Raw genomic sequence first — 25,508 nt, forward strand, 5'->3', positions numbered from 1 at the left:
TTGAATGCTAAGTTAAAGTCTATTAGACAATTAAGAGATAGGGAAATAAGCCAATAAGAGATAAAATAGAAAAGAATGAATAATATTAAATAGATTATTAACCCCTTAATCATTCAAAAATGATCATAAGGAATCATAAAATCAGTATTGATTCTCTGATCAAACTGCTTAAATACTTCTAGTGCTGGGGAAGAGTACATTTTTGTATGTCTTTAACCATTAAAAAATGCTTTCTTCATGTTGAATCCAAAACTATCTATAACTCTTCCTATTTGTTCTAGGTCTACTTCTTGAAACAGAAATAAACTTTTTTTCTACTTCATGACCCTTCAGTTAAAGATAACTGTTATAACCTCTGCTAGATGTTCTCTTTAGTTTAAAGATTCCCCCCACCTTTTTTAAACTACATCTCTGCCTTCCTGTTTTTCTTCACTGAAGTTATTCCACTTTTTCATGTTTCTTTTTTAATGTGTTGTCTACAATTTTAGATATGATCTGACCATTATAGAATATACTGAGATGTCACTTCCCTTTGTTCTAGACAATATGCTGCTATTAACAGTCTAAATTATTGAATGAGCTTCTATTAATGTAGTTCAAAATCAAATAAGCTTTTTTGGGGAAAGCTGTGGTACACTTATGACTCAATGAGATTATGACCCACTTAAATCTTAGTTTCTTTTTTAATGTGAACTGCTGTCTAAATAAGTTTCCATCTTATATTTCTACAGATATTATTTTAAAAGCCTCTCAAAGGACACTGTATTTACCATTATTAAATTTCATCTTGCTATTTTTTTATATAGACTGTCAAATTCTTTTTGAATCTGATTCTGACAATTCTGCCCAATTCTGTGCCATCTATAAGTTGATTATTTATATCATTTATGTCTAAATTCAAGTTATTAAAAAAATGTTGAATAGTTCAAGGTTAAGGACCTCAGGACTGGGTGTTACCTCTAAAGATCTCTTTCTAGGATGATACAGCACTGTCCCTGACATCAGCATCACAAAAATCAACTAAATATATTTTCTTTTATTCTTTTTCAAATTGTAGAATTTTGAAACAAATGGGAGTTAATTTCAGGCAAAAAGGCACTGAGGGATTTTATTGTTATTTTTTAAAGGACAGACACTATATATTCCTGAGTATAGAATTACAATTTCCCTGTTGTAACTATCCTTTCCAACTCATGGTGATGCTCTAAGTCTCACATTTACTTTTGGGCCTTCACAGGTAGGCTGAGAGAATGTGAGGGAAGCAACAAGTCAGAGCAACATCTATCCCTGTGGCATCAAAGTTCAGTGCAAAGAGTAGTTATGAGTAATATGCATATAACTCTAGTGAATGATACCAAAGCCCTGAGTAAGGATAGTTTCATTTACTTGCATATTATTGTTGCTTTTTCAAAAATATGTGTTTTTCTAGCCACTTTTTAAAAATATGAATTTTTCATATATTTTGGTGAAACCCTTTTTCCACTCCTCCACTTTTTAGTTCCTTCCCCCAGAACAGCAAAACATTTGTTTTTTACTTTATGCAGCTTGCATAAATTTGTGGCTTCCTGAAAATGTTTTTTGCCTTTTTTGCAAATTGTATATTTCAACATATATTTCCAATAATCTAAGTATCCAACCAAACAAAGGTATTAAAAATAACTTTTAATTACAATACAGAGACAATGTCATCTAGGACATAAATCCTTTCTTCCCTGTGGTTTCTAACAACTTCTGTAATTAGACAAGGAAACCTCCCACTGTGTTGAGCTGCTTATTAAAATATGTAACACTCCTTCATCTGCCCCTCCTCCTGCAATGGAAAATATTGTCAAGAAAGTTCTTGGTTTCATAAGAATTTTCTTTGAGAACTACTGCTCTTAGCCTTCCTGTGGTCCTTTGCCTCAGTGCTTCAGAGTTATGGTTTCCTGATATATATGCATCGTTTTTTGTTTTGTTTTGATAGTGAGGATTTTCAGAGATCCTTATGAAATTTGTTTCTGGAATCACTGACTTCAGTGTCACGGAGACTCTACCACCAGAGTAATAGAATAAAGTACTCTGGGAGTCTTAAAGGGAAGGAATCTCATTTATCCCCTTAACCATAATTTATACTTATTTAATCCATCAAACTATATTTTCTGAGTACCCTCTGAGCACATATGGGCTAACTAATGGCATTGGGAGAAAGAAAAAGAAGCATATCATATGTTCAAAAAATTTATGTTTTATCTAGATAAACAAAACATAACCCAAGTAAAAGATAACTAATTATATGAAGTACTATCTAGTTTATATTAAGCTCTAAATGACTGTCAGAGAAGGTAAGGAATTTAGCAGAATGAGATCATTTTGGAGTGCAGTAGTATGGGAAAACTTCATAAAAAAGATGAGATTTATGTTGGACAATGAAAAATAGACCAGATTTAGGTAAGTAGAGAACAAAGGTCTAAGGGCATGGAATATTTTATTTCTGTGCGGTAGGTTGGAATACACATGATGTGTTTACTAAGGTCGGTGAGGAGTTCACTCTGGTGGGAGCAGATGATTAGTTAAATCCAGGTTATGGATGGTTTTGAATATTCAGTTGTAGAAGACATATAGGCCAGAAAGGGAAGTGAAACTGGGTAAGAGACATACTAATGATAGAAATATCTTTTTTTTTTCATTCTCCTTAATACTGCCATAGATTGCCTTCAAGAGCTAGCTTTCATAGGGACTGTAAGACCCCCAGACTTTCTATTTTTATATTTGAAAAATCTTAAAATGCTATCATATTTTTTGAAGACAATAGGAAGTGAGATTCACCCATGTCTCTTGATATCTACATATCCTTCTGATCAGAAGGGTTTTTTTGTTGTTTTTTTTTTATTGAAATCTTTCTGGCTTCCATTTTAAAAGCCATTTCCTCCTACCTTTTTTTTGGACAAGATTTTGAAAAGTAAATTCTTACCTTTTGTGTTAAATTAATATTAATAAAACATGGAGATAAAATAAAATATGTGGATAGTTACAGAGTGTTCGTTTTCAAAATTTTGACCATAATAGGTGATAAATTAAGATGGAAAATCACCTCACAAATGTTGAATTGAATTTTACTTTACTGAATTAGAAGGGGCTCTAATTAGCCTGGCTACTATTAAAGCTATGAATTTATTTATTAAATAAGTGCCTTGTGTGCCATGTGCTAACAATGAAAATAACTCAAAAATGTCTGATGGCTTATTGGAAAATGGATCCTCAATTCTCAAAAATTTGTGTCAGTGCTGATTCTGCAAGGTTCAAACAAAATGGAACTGTTTGAATAACTTAGCTGGGACCGTTCTAGCTAAGTTCAGAGAGGTTCATTTCTATGATAACCTTACAGATGGTTGGGGAGGAGAGAAATGCAGTAACTGTTAAAGCCAAATCCTACCCAATCAGAGAGGAATTATGACCTGCTTCAAAACTGGGAACATTCATACTTCAGTGTTTGCTGATCTTTAGATGAGAGTAGCAATGTTGGATTTTTTTATAGTGTTTTAGGGTTTGCTGAGCACTTAGCATCTCTCTCCTATGCCTCTAAGACACATTTTACAGTTGAGAAAACAGAGGCTCAGAAAGACCTGTCTTGGATCATACAGGAAGAATTAGAGCTAGGATTTGGATCCAGATTTTCCTGATTCCCAAGACCAGACCTCTTTCTCTTCTGTGACATTGCCTCCTGTGTGTTTGTGTGTGTATGTAGATACTGGGGGAGATTTCCTCATGAGTGGTTTATGATTTAGTTTAATCTCACTGATGTATGTCATTGATTTTCAAACTATCGCCCAGATGTGGCAAACATAATTCTTGAGGTGAGAAAATCCATTAAAAAAAAAAAAAAAAGCAGGATTACTATATTAGTTGAATAAAGATTCTCTTCTTCTTCCTTCTTTGCATTAAGACATGTGGTAATTGCTCTGAAATGTACTTCCTGGTGTGTCTTATTGCTAACTGTTGTTTCTTATTGCTTACTGTTGTGTCTTATTGCTTGCTGATGTATCTTCCTGTTGATTGCAAACTGTCTTTAAATTGTGTACCACGACAGTGGAAGTCAGGTTTCTGAAATTTATTTTCTGTATTGTGACTATCCCTTTTACTTCATTTATTTGAAAACCAGGAAGCTTCATTTCTAAATTTTTTTTTTAATGCTCAACAAATGTTTTAGCATATAATATCTGTAAGATGTTTTGCTGGGCACTACGGGAGATATGAAGAGTGTATGACTCTTGACCTCAAGGAACATTTATAGTTTAGAAGACATTTATAGAATGAGTGGGTTATATTTTATGTCCTATTAGATCACTGGAGGTTCTCCCACTGATCTGATATATAGATGATGGTAGCTAATATTTATCTGGTGCTTTATAATTTGCAAAGTGATATACGTCTATTATCTCACCTATTATTATACATCATCTGTTATTTGTTTTGTCATAGCCCAATGAGTTAGGTTTTTTTATCCCTACTTGACAATGAAAATTTGTCAAATAATAGAGTCATATAACTAGAAAGTATTTGAAGCAGAATTCAAACTCAGGCTTTTCTGATTCCAAGTCCCAGAATGTACTGTCTCTAAGTAGCTATAATAATATGATGTAGAATGTGAAAGTAATAAAGGAAGACAGACAGTGTTACTTTAGCAGGTGAATCAGAAAGCATGGTTTTGTGTGTGTGTGTTTTTTTTTTAAGCTAAGTATTCAAATATAAGGGGATTAGGTGGGTGGAATTGGTAGGGAATGAGAGGGTGGAAGGAAGGAGGACCTTCCAAACCAAAGGAGCAAAAGACAAGAGGTGAATGAAAGGAACAGCAAAGCACTTAAGATGAGAAAAAGTGGAGTAGGGGAAATTGAGTTGGAAAAAGTAGATTAGAATCCTCATTTTTTGTATCCTGGACTTTTTCATTCTGCAAAATTATATGCCCCTCAAATAAACAGTGGTGAATATCAACCTTAATAAAACCCAAAGCCAAAATAAAACCAAAACTAACTAAATAATAGTTCTTGATGTTAGTTTGTTCTCTGTTCTCAGAATTAAGAGTGGAAGAGAAGCATTTCTAGAACCTCCAAACTTTAACCATTGTTCACTCTCTCTTGCTCTCCAGTTTTGATTTCTGAAGTAGATCATAAAGAATTTGGCTTATATATGAGGTGTTGTGCCCTGTTCAGAAACAAAGTGATGGAGTCAATAGACTGCCAGGTCTGGGGCTTGGAAAACTCATTTTCCTGAGTTCAGAAGTAGCCTCAGACAGTTAGTAGCTGTGGTATGCCAGACGAGTCATTTAACCTTGTGTGTCTCATTTTACTCATTTGTAAAATGGACTAAAGAAGGAAATGACAAACCACTTTACTATCTTTGCTAAGAAAACCTCAAATGGAGTCACATAGAATCAGACATGATAGAACAAAAACCAACCACAAAATTAGGCCATCACCTACTTTTTAAATGACTTGAATTTTTGGAAAGATGAAGCAAAATTCCAATAGCCAGTTTCTCCCCAAAGAACTCTAGCTTTTCTGTACTTAGATGGGTTTATAGAGGGTAGGACCTAGATCCAAACAGAGGTGGATTCAGCATCCAGAGTCATAGGTTCAGTTTAGGTGCTTGATAATAAAGAATTTAAGTTATTTAATGACAAAGCCTGTTTTGTTTTGTTAATTGCATTTCTAACTAATATGTGCAAAGCACAAGAAGCTTAATATTTATTGAAATGCAGTGAAAATTATAATAACTAGCATTTATCATAGCACTTTAGTTTTGCACAGTACTTTATAACTATGATTTCACTTAATTTTGATCCTCACAATGGCAGATAAGTGGGATCAGAGTCAACCAACTAGCAGGCGTCTGAAAAGGAATTTGAAGTCAGGTCTTCTTGCCTCCGGTTCCAGAATGCTATCCACTGTGTCACCTATCTGCCTCTAAGGATTACTTAAGCATGTAATCATTTACATGTAGGTGTTATTCACTGTCTAAGAAATGTTCTACTTCCCTACTTGCACATGAGTCTTGAAGAGAAAAACTTTCCCTCCCCCTAACTCCATATTGAGATGTGCCTAGAAATACCACCCTTTGCTTTGGGGTTTAGGATCCATAAGTGCTTCATTGGACAATATAATGTTGCTGAAGCACACTGACAGAAGCATGCTGCATGTATCAGCAGATCTAAATGTGAATACATATAAGTTATAGTTAACATTCAGTTACAGGCTAACATCCAGCTGAGTAACTGATTAATGTGCAGTGTACAATGTTAGCCAAAATCCAAATGAAAATAGCACCCTTGCATTGTGAATGATCTAATTTACAAGGTTAATTGAGAAACACAATCACAAAATTGAAGGTGCATTTGCAACTCAAGTGGTTGTTTTCTATTTGAATTTAAGTTGAACATTAGGCAGCTCCTCACTTCTTGAACATTTTCTCCATTGTATATATATATTCTAGTATTAGATCATCAAGACAAAGGATTTTAACTGATCCTGAATCTTATCATTTATCTGTCCAGTGTTTGAAGGAGAAATTTATTTTAAAAGAAAATAAAAACCTGATCATTATGCTTATCATTTAGAAATTCAAATGACAAATGGCTCTGTTGAATTCCTGGGTCATATTTGAAGGCATAATTTTCCCCTCTTTGTATTGCTAATGGGCCTTGAAATTAAGTTGGATCTGTTTTGTTTCCTTGGTTATGTTTGTTCATGGGCATTATCAGTTATGCTAGAACAGTCCACAAAACATTTTGACCTGCTTACCTATGTAGCTCTCTGATCTAGGTAATATTCCAGAGGGCTCACTAAGAAGTGGAAACCCGTAACAAAGGAATTGCATTCCTATTAATTTTAGGAAGAGTCTATTTTGGTTTCTTTAAGACTCAGTTCTTTAAATTTAATTCTTTCAAAGAGCAGCATTAAATGGCTTGATACTCATCAGAAATTATTTCCCAAGGGAAACATGCTATTGCTCTAATTTTCACTTTGTGTTGTATTTTTTCATTATAAAAAAATTAGAACTATATGGTGGAAGTGAAGTGGTACTTTTCTCTGAATTTGGTCACCAGCAGGTTAATGGTTTTTGAATGTTTCCAAATGAGAAGAACTTGTGGTGTACCCAGGTTGCCAACTGCTTGGCTGGCCAAAGTGTGTTACAGGAATGAGAATTGTCATCATATAGCTGAAAGTAGATATCCGGAAGTCATAAAATTCAAACTAAAATTCTTAGACAGAGCTGTCTCTTTGCTATCTTTGTCAGATGACTGAAAAACCTAATGTAAAAGACCTCAATGAAAGCAGTTTTGTTGTTGTCTAGTCTTTGTGACTCCATTTGGATTTTTTGTTTGTTTTTTGATAAAGAAAATGTAGTGGTTTGTCATTTTCTTTTCTAGCTCATTTTACAGATGAGGATACTGAGTTGAACTGGGTTAAGTGACTTATCCCGGGTTACACAACTAGTAAGTGGGTCTTTTTGACTCCAGGCAAGGCACTCTCTCCACTGTGTCACCTCACTGCCCAGGGGCATCTAGGGAAGTAGTTTTGTTGTTGTTTGTCCTTGGATCTTGAAGAGATCCCTGACATCAGTGAGGTGATGCTATGGCATACAAGGGAGTTGGATTTAAGTAAGGGAAGCTGTGTAAGATCACCTGTCTCACTTTCTCCTCCAGACCCATCTGGGGCAATGTCAAGATACAGATCAGGATAATTGGAGATGGTCCAGGATGCAATGGGAGATCTTGACCTCTTGTAGTTAAGGTCTTTCCCAAGTCTGTTTGATCGAAGCAAAGCCCATTCAGTGATTAAAGCTAGGTAAAAAATGAGGTAGAGAATGGCCTCTTTTACCTAATCAAAACAAAATCTTTGGCCAGAGGATCTTCCTCTCCCAGATTGCTTTTTTTTTTTTTTTTTTTTTTTTTTTTTTGACCAGATTAAAGACACCATTCCCTGCCTCATTTCTTGTCTAGCCTTAATCTCTGAAATGGCATTACTTCATTCATTCTAAATGAAAACTGTTAAGGCATTGGCTTAAAAGGGTCAAGGTCTCCCATTGAATCCAGGGCCATATACAGGTAAGCAGTCTACATACATGCTAGAATATCCAATGTAGGGATCTGATCTATTCTGACCCAAAGAAACTACTTTTAAATAGACAAATTCCATGATTTCTTCTACCATCTCATAATATTTATATATACCTATGCTTGTATATGTTATTATTTTCAGGAAATTTTTAAGAATAATAGGAAAAGTCTGAGTTAACAATATATTTAAATAAGTGTCTTTTTAAAAATGACTTTCAAGTAGAATAAATAATAAATTATAAAGGTATAGTAATGAATCATGTCTAAGGTAAGCTATTAAAATATTACAATTGACTGTTGGCCTGCATTAATAGAGAGATGAAACATTTTTTAACAGGAAAAAATTGTTAAACCATACTAAAGTTGTGTTGAAGTTAGCCATGATATTCTTGTATCCTTGTTTCGAAAAATAGCCAGAGGAATTGATTGAAGATTGGAAAAATTCCCTCATAACTAAGACCTTGATAATAGACAACAGAAGAGATTATTTTAAACTGTTAAATTCAATTCTAAACATATCACATCACGATAAATGAGATAAAAACTCATTAGATTATCATTTAATTCAACAAACTTTTAAGTATGTCTTGCAAGGCTTCATGGTAGTTGCTAGAAATATAAAAGAAAAACAAAATCCAAATACTACATGTCCTCAAATAGCTTAAATTCTCCATGTGTTGTGTGTGAATATAATGTCATATATATGTATAAACATGTGTAAATATAGGTATGTCTATAGGTATAGATATTCATAAATACTTGTGTATGTTGTGAAAGAGAGAGTCAGGGAATGCTGAAAATTTGGCAGCTGAGCTTGAATGAAAGTAGTTATTATGAGAGAGATGAGGGTAGAATTCATTACAGGACTGAGGAATAGTCTATGGGTGGGTAAGAGAGGGAATAACTAATATTCCAGTTTGACCTGAAAAAGTTCATAAGAAGGGAGATATAAGAATAAGTAGGAGCCAAATTGTGGAAGGCCTCCTTTCATATCAGGCGGAAGATTTTATAATTTTTCTGAAGGCAATGGGGAGCCACTGCGATAGTAACAATTTAATGTCTTAGATTATTTTTATGCCTATGTAAAAAGGTAAATTGGATAAGAAAGAAATTAGAAGAGGGAAACAGACCAGTTAGCAGATTAACACAAGAGATAAGAGTTGATGATTTTTTTATTTTTCCAGTAACCACATATTCAGAGCTTTCTCAGAGCAAGGCCTTGGTAATGAGAAACTTAGAGTGATGGTAACTATGTGAGTTAAGAATAGAGCAATGGATATGAGATGTCATTCACCAAAGATTTGCTTGTCAAAGGAGATAGATGATAGAATCAATGAGATCTGGCAAGTAGTTGAATTTAGTCCAGAGTAACTGAGAACATGGTTGATACTGTTAGGGAAAAAATAGAGAAATTTGAAGGAGGAGAAGGTATAAATGGAAAGGTAATAAGTTCTGTTTTGGACATGTTAATTTAGAGATGCCAATAAAATAAGAAGTACTGTTTTGGACGTTTTATAAATTTACAGCACCAGTTATATAGCCAGGAGAAGATATCTAGCAGATAGTTGAAATAAATTGTTGGTCACCTTGGAGACAGCAATTTTAATTAAATGTTGAGGTTGAAAGACAGATGGCAATAGGTTGAGATGTAAAATAAATGACAAAGAAATGGAGGCAGTATGCTAGAAAACCATATGAGTTTGTTTGGGAAAGACAAAAGAGATATAGTGATAGTTTGAGGGTTTTGAAGATAAGGTAGATCCAAGCATGGCCTACCCCAGCTTGGAAGGAGTTGGTCAATAGAGAACGGGAGAAAATTGACAAAGCAAGCCCCTGGAGAAGCCAAGAAGGCTTGCACTTGGCCCTCTCCTGTTAGAGATTGAAGTAAAAGAGAAGAGGGTAGATGAAGATGTAGGCAGGGGTACCTAACCTGTTGTCTGTGAATTTAAGAAATGTTTGGATGATTATATTTTAGTATGATTGGTTTCCTTTATGTGCCTGTGTATTTTATTTCATGCATTTAAAGTTATTATTTTGAGAATGTGTCCATAAGCTTCACCAGACTGTCAAAGGGGTCAGTGACACAAAAGAGATTAAGAGCTCTTATTGTAGAGGGTTTTTTGAGGTATAGAATAGGGAACACATTGAGTTTCTTAGTAAAGCCAGAGGCCAGGATATCTGCTAAGAGAGAAGATGGTAGGAGTGGCTTTGGGGAGCTATGAGAGAGCAGATTGGTAGCATAAAGAATTTTCATAATACCAGGCTATTCTTAAAGGTAAACCCTCTGGAGCACTTTATCATTGCAGTTCATCCAGAGTTGGCAGAGAGTATGACAGATGTAAGAATGGCTACATGCCATTTTAGTGTAGCAAAATGCTTAGGATTTTGGGAAGCTTTGCCCAACTAGTAGCTAGTATGTGCTTTCTTATGAGCTCCTTACTGTGGGGAAGTGCTAGCCACTCATTGGCTTGTAAGGATGCTTAAATGATAAGACTAGTGAGGATGTTAAGCTTATGTACCCTGTTCTTCTCCAAACTTTGATTTCTTAGGCTCCTAGGACTGACCTAAAAGTTTAGTTCTTTTACACATGTCTTTTTTCCCCCCCACTTTGGCTGGGGTTAAGTGACTTGCCCAGGGTCACACAGCTAGGAAGTGTTAAATGTCTGAGACCAGATTTGAACTCGGGTCCTCCTGAATTCAAGGCTGGTGCTCTATCCACTGAGCCACCTAGCTGCCCCTTTCTTACATGTTTAACCTATATTGGTTTGCTCTCTATAGAGTGGAGAGGCAGGGCAAAAGGCAGAAAAATTTGGAACACAAGGTTTTGCAAAGGTGAATATTGAAAACTATCTTTGAATGTATTTTTTAAAATTTCAACCTGATGAAACCTACAGGCCCTTCTCAGGGTAATAAATAAAGTAAAATGCATACTTCTAGAGGAAAACAATTATATTTAAAGATATTTATCAAACTGACATGATAATATCTAACATTTATGTAATGCTTATTATATTTGACAAACATTGAGCTAAACGCTTTACAATTATTATTTCATTTGATCCTCCCAACAACTCTTTGAGAGATAGATGTTATTATTAAACCGATTTTAGAAGTTAAGTAACTTGACCAGACTCACACAGCCAGTAAATGTTTGAATTTGGATTTGACCTCAGGTTTTTCCAACTCCATGGATGGCATTCTATCCAAAATGGTACCTAGCAGATCTCAGATTAAGAATCCCTGAGTTAAATGTTCAGATAGCTCATAAGGCCTGGGATGTTTCAGTCCTAAATTTTTCATAAAGAATTGTTCCTAATTAAACTTTGTACTCCTGAATATTTTTTTTTTTTTCTTTTAGTAGTTGGAAATTCCTGGAAAGTAGCATAAGCTTATACCTTGATTTTATTCTTATTCTCAGTTATAGAGATTAACCAGAAAAGCCACCACTTGTATTTATGGACTTTTAAAAACTGACCCAAATGTATCAGGGTCATTCAATCATTGAAGTTCTTAATCTGAATTTGGTTTCTTTAAAAAGTATTTTGGGGAGAGGGGGGGAAGAAGGGGGGAAGTATTTTGATAATTATTGCAATATAATGGATTTCCTGTGTCATCCTACTTATTTTATTTTATGCATTTTAAAAACATGATTTTGTATAAGGTTCATCTTTGCAAGGTTGTCCATGACCCCAACAGTTAAGAACCCCTTTACAGAGATTCCAGAATTTGGGGTGCTACAGATAAGATGATCCTTCCCCAAAGTTTAGTAATGTTTCAGAAATGGCCAGTCTTTGAACTGTCATTTTAACTGGTGGTAGGGGACATTTTTCTTTTTTACTCAGTATCTAGTAAATAAAAAAAAAAAAAAAGCAAGAGCAAAACATAGAAAGGAATAAACAAGGATAAACAAGAATAAACATTTTGCTGGGGAAAAAAAGACCATAGGCAACAAACCAATATCAACATAATTTAATGTATACTCCAAATGCCTTGGACTCTAAATATAAATCCTGGTGTTTAGACAGCCCCCCAGGGAGGACTAGTGTGTTGTGTCCAGACTGGCTCTCTGGGAGACCTCGGTACCAGCCCGAGTCTTTGGTTTTAGAAGAGGAGAGAAGAGGGACTCATGTGGATGGTCAAACATGGAGTCTGTTTATTTCAAATTCTCTCAGTCTTATACACCCTAATATCCTTGTATAACCATAGCACACTGTGCATGCACTAATTAAATACTGTGCACACAGGACCACATAAACAACTCGCTATTGTGTGTAGATTGCCACCTGCTATCACTCTGCTTCAATCACAATACAGGTTGTCAGAGCCCTCTGACTTTTCATAAAAAGAGCTCTTAGGGGAGAGGGGGAACTGAACCAGACATTGTCAGCAGGTTCTCTGTGGTCTGAAGATCTTATATCTCACCCAGAATTCCCCCACTGTCTGTGGCCTTTACATCCAGTAGTGTAACTTTTTGTCTTCCTTTCTTCTGACTGAACCATGGACACTCTTCATGAGGGGAGAGAAACTGTTTTTTACTGCTTAATCAAAAGCAATCATATTATGACTTAAAAAAAAAAAAAAGTATTTTTGGCTTTCACTAACATAATTTTGAGACCAATCCCTGAATGAACTAGAAGTACATTTTGCTATTCTTAAAATGGAAAATATTTTAATTTCTTCAAGACTTTCCATTACCCTAATGAATTCTTATTAGCATTTTAAAAAATTAAGATTCAAATTTGAATACTTTTTATAATGTTTTCTTTGAAATATGGTTCAGTGCTTAACTGTTTTCTTAATAACCAATTATCCAAAAGTAAATAGACAATTTTAAAAATTCTAACACCTTTGGTGTATTAGTGGAAAGTGGAAAAAATTAGTCCTTAGAGTATAATATATGCTAATATATTATATTATATATATTATATTATATATTAATTATATTATATAATAATTATTAGTCCTTAGAGTATAATATATGCTAATATATTATATTATATATATTATATTATATATTAATTATATTATATAATAATTATATTATATATATAATATATGCTAATATATTATATTAGCATATAATAATATGCTAATAAAGATAAAGTGACAGAAATCCAAGCACCGTAACACCTTTGGGCTAATTCTTGGCATTTATTTAAAAGCTTAAAAAAAAGTTGAAAAGTGAAATTAAACATTCCAATTTGAAATGCTTATCTACCACAGTTGTTTGGAGAAAAACCATGAAAAGATTCTTTACTGTTCTCTTCAGTGTCTGGCTGTGGGAGCCAGTACTTGATTTGGTGTCATTAATGAAGACTTCACTTGCATGTTGTTGTTATTGGGATGAGAAATACCACACACTGAAATTTTTATTGTTTGCTTTAATCAAAACGTGACAGAGCCCATATGCTAATTTGACTTAATGAAGTACATGTGTGCAGTTGTGTTATCAACTTGCATATGGTATTGATTCAATATTCATTTTGCAGTTAAAATCATACCATATGTTTTTTTTCCTTCCTCTGTTTTATTTGCTTTATCTTTCTTTACCTGTTTTCATTGATATGCAAAACTATCAGTTGAATTGCTAGAGTTCTTATGTTTTAAGAACAACAACAAACTCAGGAATATTGTTAAGAGTTATACATTTAAACACATCTTGGTGATGCAGTGGATAGTGCTATAATCAGAATCAAGAAAAGCTGTTTTTGAATCCCATTTTACAAGTAAAGAAACTGAGACTGACAGCTACTTACCATCTGTATGTGTTCCGATCAAGTAATTTTATCTCTCTCTCAGCCTCATTTTCCTCATCCATAAAATGGGGATAATAATAGCATGTGTCTCACAAGGTTGTCATGGGTTAGAGATGATGATGATGATATTTTGAATTTATATAATAGCTGATAATGTAGAAGGAACTGTGCTAAATACTTTATAAGTATTATCTCATTTGATCTTCACAACAATCCTGGGAGGTAATATCCCCATTTTATAGTGAGATAACTGAGACAGAGGTCAAGTGTAAGCTATGAAGCTGGATTTTAATTCAGTTCTTCCTGGCTCTAATCTTCCCCTTCCTCTCCCTTCCTTTATTGTATAGAAGCAATTCATGATACTATGGGCCTAGAGTCAGGGAATCAGGAAGACCTGAGTTCAAATGCAGACTTTTGACATTTACTAGCTTTGTGACATTGGATAACTCAGGATTGGTTTGATGAAAATTATGGGGAAATTCAGAAGCTGATGAACAAAACCCAAGAACTCCATAGGGTTTACCAGTAAGACACTTCATCTGTCTTTAAGAAGGCAGCATGTCACTTCATCAAAAGTAAAATGCAAATGAAATTTAGCAAGATGCAGAATTCTTAGCTCAGGAACAAGGAAGATGAGATTCAGTTTTGCAGTGATGCCAACAACTTACATAGCTTCTATGATGCCCTGAAATTTCTTTATGGACTAGAGACCTCTAGCACATCTCAGTTACTTAGCACTGATGGAAACAATGATCAGGGATATGATTCTGGATAAATGGACTAAACACACCTATAGTGTTCTCACCTTCACTTATAAAATGGAGAAAAATAATAGTATCCACCATGCAGAATTGTTATGATGATCAGATAACATAACATTTGTAAAAAGCACTTAGAACAGTGTGCCTTACACATAATAGCTGCTTTATAAAATGCTTATTCCTTTCCCTGTTTTCACTGTCCCCCCCAATATATAAATTTGTGTGTATATATACATATATATGTATATATACACATATATATACTATATACTATAAAATATATATACTATAAGTAGATAAATTCATATAGATATACAATTCACATGTATACAGATATCAGCATATATAATTTTACATTTTACATATACATATATATATACACACATACCTATATCTAACTTTATCTAATTATCCCTAGGTTTCCCTGCATAGGTAGATATATATACATACATATATATATATATATATATATATATATATAGAGAGAGAGAGAGAGAGAGAGAGAGAGAGAGAGAGTAAGAGAAAGATAGAGAGAGAGAAAATGAGGGAGAGAGAAAATGAGGAGAGAGAGAGAAGCTTTCTTTAGCAAGGTCTTTAGCTATATAGAAGTAAATATACATCATATACACATGTACATATTACTATCTCTAAATTTCTATACAGTTATCTCTATAGGTAACTAGGGAAAATGATAGAGATTGCTATCTAGAGGATTATTTATCTTGTCTATAACGTTTGGGGACTGGTTTTTGCATAACCATTGCTTAAATTTACAGACCTTTAAATGGAAATTAAGTTCAGCATTTTCCCCCTTCTAGCTTATATTCCAGAAACAAAACCTTGAGCAAAATTGCATGTCATAAAAGCTGTTAAAGAAAAGCAATATACAGATTGAACTTTACTCCCCAGTGAAAAAGTACTGTGTTAGGGACCAGGTATCCAATCAGCAGATGGTGTGATTGAGAGGGGTTGAACCATCTCAGAGTGTGGGTCAGTGGAATTAATCTTCTTTGTAGAATTTTCTGCTCCTGCGGTTCATCTTTCTTTTGTTCGAAGACAGTCACTGTGTCTAAAGCTTGTTGATTGCAGCACCCCGGTTCTCTTTATGTCAAGTTAAGGGCATGTAGCATTGACAGTTAGAGCAGAGAGACTACATGTGTCTGAGATTTACAGAGGGTTTGTAAACTGCTTTTTTATTTGCCTTGTCAGAATTGGACAGCTACGCTATTAGCTAGTCTTAAGCTGTCTTTATGTTTCATGCTTGTGAGCTTTTTGAGTAAACATTTACAATGGAGACTTACTCTTTACCATTGTGCAGCTGGAGATGAGATCTTGAAACTTAGAAATTGTGGACAGAAGCAAATTAACATCCTGCCAGTTTTCTGCTTTCAGTATTCTAATATTCTGTACTGTTGGGAAGACTTGATAGACTAGAAACCCTTCTGCTACATATTGCTGCACACCTAAGATCAGACAGCTCCTAGGATACCATTCAGATTGGGTATAGCCTGTGGGATAGTAACCTGAAATGTTTGCAGTTCTATAGGCCTACTCCTCCGAAAACTCTCCTTAATGACTTTTGTCTCCCTTATTAGGTGATTTCTAAGATCTCTTAAAATTTTAATTCTTCTCCTTTTGTTACCTTTTGTCAAGTAATCATGAAATTCTATCTTGGGGATTTCCCCAGTTGGGGAAATATGAAAATCTTGCAACTTTCTAATGTCTATCACAGAAGAATAAAATTCATCCCCTATTCTCATGTTTTGTATTTCACTATCTCATCAAAAAATTGAAGTGAAAAAATGAAGAAAAACCTCATTTTATCATTCTACTATCATTCAAAGATAATTGCTAATCTGTCTTAATTTTTATACTAAGGAACATTATTAGTAAATTTTTTTAAGTATGGTGGAAATAAGAGAAGAAAGAGGGATAATAAACTACTGTAAACGGTAACTGTGCTATGTGCTTTTACAACTGTTGTGTCATTTGATCCTTACAGCAGCTCCTAGAAATAGGTACTATTATTATCCCCATTTTACAGCTGAGAAAACTCAGGTATATAGAAATTAAGTGACTTCCCACAGCTAGTAAGAGACTGAAGCCAAGTTTGAATTCAGGTCTTCCTGACTCCAGGCCCAGAGCTTAATAATTTCACCATCTAAAATAGCATATCTTACTTAGCTCTTTATAAATAGAAGACCAAAATAAATATTTGAGATTTCGTTTCAAGTTACAATAGTTAGGAATAAGAATAAGGTTTGGTACAAGAATAAAGGAAGCAATGGAAGGGGAGTTAGATTTAAGGTTTAGGAGAAAGGAGAGTTTGGAATGGAATTTCTCTTTGTATCTCTTGCTGTTGCATTTTGTTGGTGATATATAAAAATGCCGAGGATTTATGTGGATTTATTTTGTATCCTGCCACTTTGCTAAAATTCTGAATTATTTCTAATAGCTTTTTAGCAGAGTCTTTGGGGTTCTCTAAGTATATCATCATGTCATCTGCAAAGAGTGATAGCTTGATTTCCTCATTTCCTACTCTAATTCCTTGAATCTCTTTCTCGGCTCTTATTGCCGAGGCTAGCATTTCTAGTACTATATTGAATAGTAATGGTGATAGTGGGCAACCTTGTTTCACTCCTGATCTTACTGGGAAAGGTTGCAGTTTATTTCTATTGCATATTATGCTTACTGACGGTCGTAAATATATGCTCCTGATTATTCTAAGGAATAATCCATTTATTCCTATACTCTCAAGAGTTTTTAGTAGGAATGGATGTTGGATTTTGTCAAATGCTTTTTCTGCATCTATTGAGATGATCATATGGTCTTTATTAATTTGATTATTAATATGGTAGGAGAAAGGAGAGTAAATCCCAAGTCTGATATTATTTGTGTGATTGTGGGTAAGATGCTTAACCTTTCCTGAGTTATTTTTCTGCCTTTAAAATAATAGTATTATTTGTGCTTCTTATTTTCACAAGATTGCAAAGGAAAAATCTTTTGCAAACCATAAAAAACTATAGAGAAGTGACTTTTATTATTTTTGTTGCTGTAGTATTATACCTGACCTTCAGCTTAATTATAATAAAACACAACTCAGTTCTTATTAACTTCTCTTCAGCTGTTCTTTTAATCTGTTCCTCTTTTGCTTGCCTTCATGAGGAAGTATCCATTTTCATGGCAGTCATTGAAAGCCAGATTTCCAGTGATTTTGGTTGACCTTGACTATAGTTTGGTAAGATGGTGCTACAGTCATAAATGCCCATCTCTCTCCTTCCTAGAAATGGTAGAAGTATTAAAGAAGTAGACCTTGGCAAATAACTATTTCTCAGAAAGAAGGATGCCTTCTAAATTCCTAGTTTTGAAGCCACCTGGGCCATTGGCAGACATTGGATCTTTCAAAGAATTCCAATTATTAGTGTGTGTTCTTCAGCAAACACTCCATGTCTTGACTGCTTAGACTAACTGTTCTGTGTTCCTAAGGCTCTGGGGGAGATTTAAATTAGCATCTGGTTTTTATGGCATTGATGATATATTGTCAGTAGTGGTCCATATACTCTACCATTATACACCTAAAGGGATCCCAGAGTAGATGCTTCTAACAAAAGACAAGAGAATTTTCAAGTCATGCTTCTGAACTTTTCAAAATCAAACTCTTGGCATGATGTTCTGGGCGCAGAAGATAGTTGATGCTTAATAATTAAAACAGAGAAGAATGGTTTTAAGTAGGTGGTTTTAAAAGATTCCCAGTGCCATAGATTAAGAGCTCCAAAGAAAATTAGATCACTGTGATAACTCCTACTTAATGACTCGCCTAGAATTGTGATGATAAATTGCACTTCTGGAATTCAAACTTAGGTCATTCAATGCCAAATATTCTTTGGTTTCTGCTACACCATTTTACCATAGGATTGTCAAAACAAAAGTTAATGAGATTTAAATATTTTAAATTAGTGCCTAGGAGAATGAGACTAATTCCATTCATATTTCCAAGGATATATTATGATTTAAATGTAATGACTATTCTAAGTGGACCAGACTAGATTTTCTTGACCCCAAAGCATATTCAAGGTTTATGGAAATCAGTAGCTTGTCTATGTTTGGGTTTATGCTTATCTAAGAAGCTTATATTTCAGTTTAACCATTTTGGTTCCTAGAGATATTTGTAGCTTCCTATAAGATCTCTAAAGTTAACTATTTTTATGATTTAACTTAAGAAAGTGATCAATCTAATGATTTAGGAACTTTGGTGAATTTAGCATTTTCCATTATAGGATAAAGGTTTGTTTATCTTTTATGGATTCTCAGTGTCAAGAAAGAATCTGAAGAAGTAACTTGATTTCTGTTTCCTGGACTCCAACAAGAATGTGCTATAATCGTAGTTAGAATCTTAGTCTTAAATTTGAAAGAGGCCTTATTCTCATAATTCTCATAATAATCATTCTAGTCCCTATTCAATGAACGATTTTCTTCTGTAGTAGGATCAAGAATTTTTAAAGTTGTTTTTCCATATTTGACCCTCTAGGACCCTATTTGAGGTTTTCTTAGCAGAGATACTGGAGTAGTTTGCCATTTCCTTCTTTAGTTCATTTTACAGATGAGGAAACTGAGGCAAACAGGGTTAAGTTACTTGCCCAGCTAGTAAGTGTCTGAGGCCACATTTGAATTCAGGAAGCTGAGTTTTTCTGATTTCAGGCCCAGCACCACTGAACTACCCTCATTGTGGCTAAAGAATATCAGTTGGTTTCCTAGAGCAGACATGTCAGACACATAGGGTAAAACTATCATATGTGGGCCGAATCAGATTAAAATGTAATTGGTAAATAGTTAACAAATAAGTAAAAATTCAGTAAAATGTAGGTAATGTTATTATATGGCTTTATATAATATAGATAATGCACTATGTGGTTTTCTAAATTAATATGCACTTGCAGGGCATAAAGGTACAATTTATTGGCCCCTATTTCTTTTTGAGTTTGAGATCCCTAGAATAGAGATGACATAGGCTGAGAACTGGGTTACATCTTGGTTCATTTGGAAGAATTGGGTTATAAACCCAACTATGTCACTAATTAGGTACATTGCCTTAGACATATTACAACCGCTCTATTCCTTGAGTCTGAGTTTTTAGAATTAGAAAAACCAGAGAAGTCATATAATTAAGCTTTCTACCTAATATAGTAATCCCCTCTTCAGTGGCATTAAAGGAATCTTAGAGGTTATGTAGACTCTCTTTGAGCTCTTGTAGTAAGTGGGAGACCACTACCTAAAAGGATAGTATTTTTCTTGTACAGCTTTAATTACATATAGATATATGTATGTGTGTGTATGTGTGTACATATATATTTTCATAGTTGTATATGTGGATATCTTCTTCCCTGCAGCTTCCTCTAGTGTTTCTAATTGTTTGCTTTTGGACTTTACATAATAAACCTAATTCATCTCCCATATGATATACCATTCAAATATTTAACAAAAGCTATTCTTTCTCCCCCCCCTTTTTTTTTTTCCATTTCAGGCTAACTATTCTTAATTCCTTTCACTGTTTCTGACATAGCATGGTTCTGAGACAATTTAAATATTCTCTTACTCCCATACACATTATTCCATTAACTCTTCCATTAACTCGCTTCTTCAAACTGAAGTTAATATTCTAGGTGTGGACTGAACAACTTAAAACTTCTTATCTCTTAGACTTTGAACACTATGCTTCATAAATGTAGTCCAACATTATATTGATTATTTATTATGAAACAGTATTATTCATGAGTTTGTAGGATTTTAATAGATTAAAATTCCTAGAAAGAGAAATGTAATTTTTTTTTTTTTTTTTTTTTTTTTTTTGGTCTGCTGCCAATATACCAGATCTTTACTATCTAGTACTTGTATGGTTTTGTTTAAATTGTTTTGTACACTCAGTTCTTAGTAATATCTTCCTAATACTCATTAGTGTTAACCAAATCTACTAGTAGAATGGTCAGGAAGTATATACATAGAACTTCCTGTAGCGTACCATCAATTGCTAACTGTTTCTCAAGAGTAACTAAATTAATTTTGCTAAGGGATATTGTAATTTAATATGTTCTCATAAATGAAGAAATTTGATGAATGGGACCTAAAATAGATCTACCCTGTTTTGCCTGGAACTTTTCTTTTTTTTTTTTTTTTTTTTTAATATCTAATAGTTTTTATTTACCAGATATTTGTTTGTATGTGTAATTTTACAACCATGACAATTGTCAAACTATTTATTCCAATTTTTCCCCTCTTTCCCCCCCCCAAGAGGGCAGGTTGACCAATACATGTTAAATATGTTAAAGTATAAATTAAATACAATATATGTATACATGTCCAAACAGTTGTTTTGCTGAACAAAAAGAATCAGACTTTGAAATAGTGTACAATTAGCCTGTGAAGGAAATCCAAAATGCAGGCGGACAAAATTAGAGGGATTGGAAATTGCATGTAGTGGTTCATAGTCATCTCCCAGAGTTCTTCCGCTGGGTGTAGCTGATTCAGTTCATTACTTGGATTGATCATCATACAGTATTGTTGTTGAAGTATGTAATGATCTCCTGGTCCTGCTCATTTCCCTTAGCATCAGTTCATGTAAGTCTCTCCAGGCCTTTCTGAAATCATCCTGTTGGTCATTTCTTACAGAACAATAATATCCCATATTATTCATATACCATAATTTATTCAGCCATTCTCCAATTGATGGGCAACCACGTACTTTCCAGTTTCTGGCCACTACAAAGAGGGCTGCCACAAACATTCTTGCACATACAGGTCCCTTTCCCTTCTTTAAGATCTCTTTGGGATACAAACCCTTGCCTGGAACTTTTTAAGAATGGCTTTATAGGCATCAATAAGAGGAACAATGAAGTAGTTACATGGTCAACCAAAATCTTTTTGAGTGTTGTTTCTGCCATGCAGCACATTGTCCATCCTTCTCAGCTGTTACCTAATGGAATTTGATATACATGTCTTCATGAAAGGTGTTAATAACAATCTCAAATGAATCAGGGCCAGTGTCACAGCCCCACAGAAAGTTACTGATATGTCTTCCATAATGTGATTTAGGAACTTAGGGAAAGCCAATGAGAATATTAATTTTATCAGTGTGGGAAAGTCCTGTCAAGGAAACTCACTCCACCAATATAAATTGCAAGCCATATTTAATAAACAAGTCCTAAGGTGCTGTTTGAAGTTTAAAGCTATTAATATGTGCTGGAAGTGGAATTTGAACCCAGATTTCCATGACTTCTAGTCCAATACTCTAACTAGTAGAACTAGATAATCCAGTTTAATGACAGGACATTCATTAATCACCCTTTGGTTATGATTATTTAACACATCATTTTATGTATTCATAAGTAGGTTGAGCTATTTGGCTGCTGAGGCCCCTTGCATATATAAAATTATGTGATTCATCATTATCTAGTCTACCTTTCTTGTGCTCAGGGTTATAAATACAGATTTCTCAGATGTGTTTCTTGAAATCAAGATATATTAATTCTACCACATTGATTTTTATATAGCAACCCTATACCCAAAAAGGGAAAGGAACTGTTTTAGCATAAATGAAAAATCCTAGAATCTCAATCATTTAACTTATTATATCATTTGACCAATAATCTCATTATAAATGTCCTCTGAGATCTTAAAGTAGAGAAAGGGACCTGTATGCGCAAGAATGTTTGTGGCAGCCTCTTTGTGGTGGCCAGAAACTGGAAACTGAGTGGATGTCCATTAATTGAAGAATGGCTGAATAAATTGTGGTATATGAATATCATGGAATATTATCGTTCTGTAAGAAATGACCATCAGGATGATTTCAGAAAGGCCTGGAGAGACTTACATGAACTGATGCTGAGTGAAATGAGCAGGAGGAGGAGATCATTATATACTTCAACAACAATATTGTATGATGATCAATTCTGATGGACGTGGGCCTCTTCAGCAATGAGATGAAACAAATCAGTTCCAATAGAGCAGTAATGAACTGAACCTGCTACACCCAGGGAAAGAACTCTGGGAGATGACTATGAACCACTACATAGAATCCCCAATCCCTCTATTTTTGTCCGCCTGCATTTTGGATTTCCTTCACAGGCTAATTGTACACTATTTCAAAGTCTGATTCTTTTTGTACAGCAAAACAATTGTTTGGACACGTATACATATATTGTATTTAATTTATACATTAACATATTTAACATGTATTGGTCAACCTGCCATCTGGTGTGGGGAGGAGGGGAAAAATTAGAACAAAAGGTTTGGCAATGGTCAATGTTGTAAAATTACCCATGCACATATCTGGTAAATAAAAACTATTATTAAAATAATAATAATAATATTAATAATATATTAACATATATTATATATATAATATATAATAATATAATAATTATATATATCCTCTGAGACTCAGAGAGGTTAGTGATGTGTTTAAAGTAACTATCAGTAAAAAAAAAAAATGCATCACTAAAACTTAAATTGCTAGGAAATGTTCTTTGTGAACTCATTTTGGCTCCTAATGATCACCAGTTTTACTGTTTTGTTTGCTTTATTTCCTGAGATTTATTATCAAGCTTAGCATTTTTTTTTCTGGATCCACTTTTTTTTTTTTCCTCCTTCTAAAGTCAGAATAGCATTTTATTTCTCTTGTCATATCTCTTAGTTTTCTATGATTCCTTGCTGATTATTGTCAGTTTTCTTAATCCATAAGTAGAGATAATACCTGCATGTTAAAACCCCCAGCTTGTTCTTTAGGTACAGTGGCAAAATAAGAAAACAGTTTGAAAAGCAAAGTTTGAAAAGGTAAGGTGTTCTCTAACTGACCATATTACACTTAATCTGCAAACACAATGGGATTTGAGATTGATTTTTTTTTTATCTGAATTAGTGCTCCATTTTCTTCTAAATCATTGTGGTTTTCTATTACACACATTAGTTGAGATTAGTGCATCTTGAAGCTTTGTTTTGTTTTATTTTATCTTTTTTGCAGATACTAGTTATTCCCTTAACACTAGGCTCACTGTTTTAGGGAATAAGAGTTATAAAAACTTATAGATGCTTTGTAGTAAATACTTTATTTCTTTAATTTCCTGGAAGCAGGTGCATACAAGGATTCCTAATTTGTGGTTTAAAGAAGGAGTCCATCAATTTGCAAAGAGTATACTATCCTAGTGAATCTTAAAACAAAGGAAAGTAATACAATTGGGATTTTTTTTTTTAAGATGAGAAAAAGTTAATGACCTGAAAATGAGAAACATTACTTTAGACAAGTTCTCCTATAGGGCTTTGACTAAACTCTAGTTATTTAATTTGAATATCAATCCAAAGCCTTAAGGACATTTTTATTTAATTATTTTCCCCACCTTATATTGATATTCAGCAAATTGTCTTCTAAATCTTTACTAATCACTTCAGAAAGGTCTGAATGCTGTGAAGCCAGAACAAATCATTTTTACTCCTAAAATGTTTTTATATCTTCCTTTGTAACATACTGAATATGAAAAGGGAGTTGGAGGGGATAATGTTTCTTTTTATTCTTTTACAATATTCTGTGTTAATTAGGTTAATGAGACATAAGAAGACAATGAGACAGTGAGATCTTATTTTTGTGCAATCCTTTGTCTTTTGGCCCAATTCTCTACCTCTGATACTGACAGTCGTCCAATAGAAAACAAAAAACTCTTACTGAACTCACTGTATTTTTAACACCATTGTTCTTACAAAGAGAAATGGTTTATGGAGAAAATGTATAAATTAAAAAAAAAATTGGACTGAGAGTTGGAAGGCTTGAGTTCTATAACCCTCTTATGAGTCTCTTACTAGCGCTGTAAACTGATTATTTAAAACTTAGTTTGGCTTCAGATTTATCTGAAGACTGGAGTAGGAATTCCAGTTTTACTACATATGTGGTCTTCTTGGGGCCCTTTAGCTCTAGATTCCAAGCTTATCAATGTAATTGTTATTCTGTCTATAAAAGCAAGTAAGATTTTTTTCAATTTATAATTTATTTTTAAAATAAATTTTATTAATGATTTGTTTTATATCAACTATATTTTCTAGTATATTTCTTTCCTTTGTTTTCTTCTTCCTGTTGTCCCAAATAATAAATATGTAAGACCAGAAGCCATTCTTCATTAGATAAATATTCAAAGATTGTGAATAAACAGTTCTAAAAAAGAATTGCCAGTTACTAAGCAGTATATAAAATAATGCTCCAAATAATAATTGAAATGCATATTAAAACAACCCTTAACATTGTAAACTAAATTGATAAAAGTTGATAAAAATGAGAGTATCATTGCTGGATATGTAGAAAGATGAACACATTAACATGGTGATAGAGTTGTAAACTGATACTGATGAGGTTTAGGTTTTGGAGTTCCCTTTTGTAGGGAACCAAATGATAAAGTCTAAATTTAGGGAACCAAAATGAAATTAGGGTTTCTGGTGGTCAGGGAGTTAAATGATAAGATTTAGTGGCAGGTTCGGGGTTCAGGGAACCAAAAGAAGAGGTTTGGCTCCCCTGCACCTCCTTAGGAGTCAGCGCAAGGGTAAGGAGTTTTGGGAAGCCCCCTTCTGGTGGCACAGAGGTTCTCTGTAAAGGAAATAGGATTCCAGTGGACAGAGATCCGTGGTATGCCAGGCGTAAGGCTGCCATGTTAGGAACCTCTGAGAAGAGAGGACTCCAGCTTAGCTCTTTTATAATGAGAGATTTAATTAAAGGGGCCTGTGGGTGGTGTCCCAAGCTGCCTCAGATCTGGTGGGGGCTGAGACAGGCCCTGATCTCCTATTGGAATTCAAAGGGGTGCTTTTGACAGGATTTGTGAATCAAAGGTCCTGGCTTCTTGAATTGATAATGCATTAGCTAGGAGGGGT

At 34.0% G+C, this 25,508-nt stretch overlaps 1 protein-coding gene across 3 annotated transcripts in view; it reads left to right on the forward strand.

Moving 5' to 3' along the window:
- Window positions 1-25,508, forward strand: part of MGAT5 (alpha-1,6-mannosylglycoprotein 6-beta-N-acetylglucosaminyltransferase) — a 367,256-nt gene that overhangs the window by 166,304 nt on the left and 175,444 nt on the right. The window lies entirely within an intron of this gene.

This window comes from Sminthopsis crassicaudata, chromosome 3 (genome assembly GCF_048593235.1).
Source record: "Sminthopsis crassicaudata isolate SCR6 chromosome 3, ASM4859323v1, whole genome shotgun sequence".
Classification (NCBI taxonomy): Eukaryota; Metazoa; Chordata; class Mammalia; order Dasyuromorphia; family Dasyuridae; genus Sminthopsis; species Sminthopsis crassicaudata.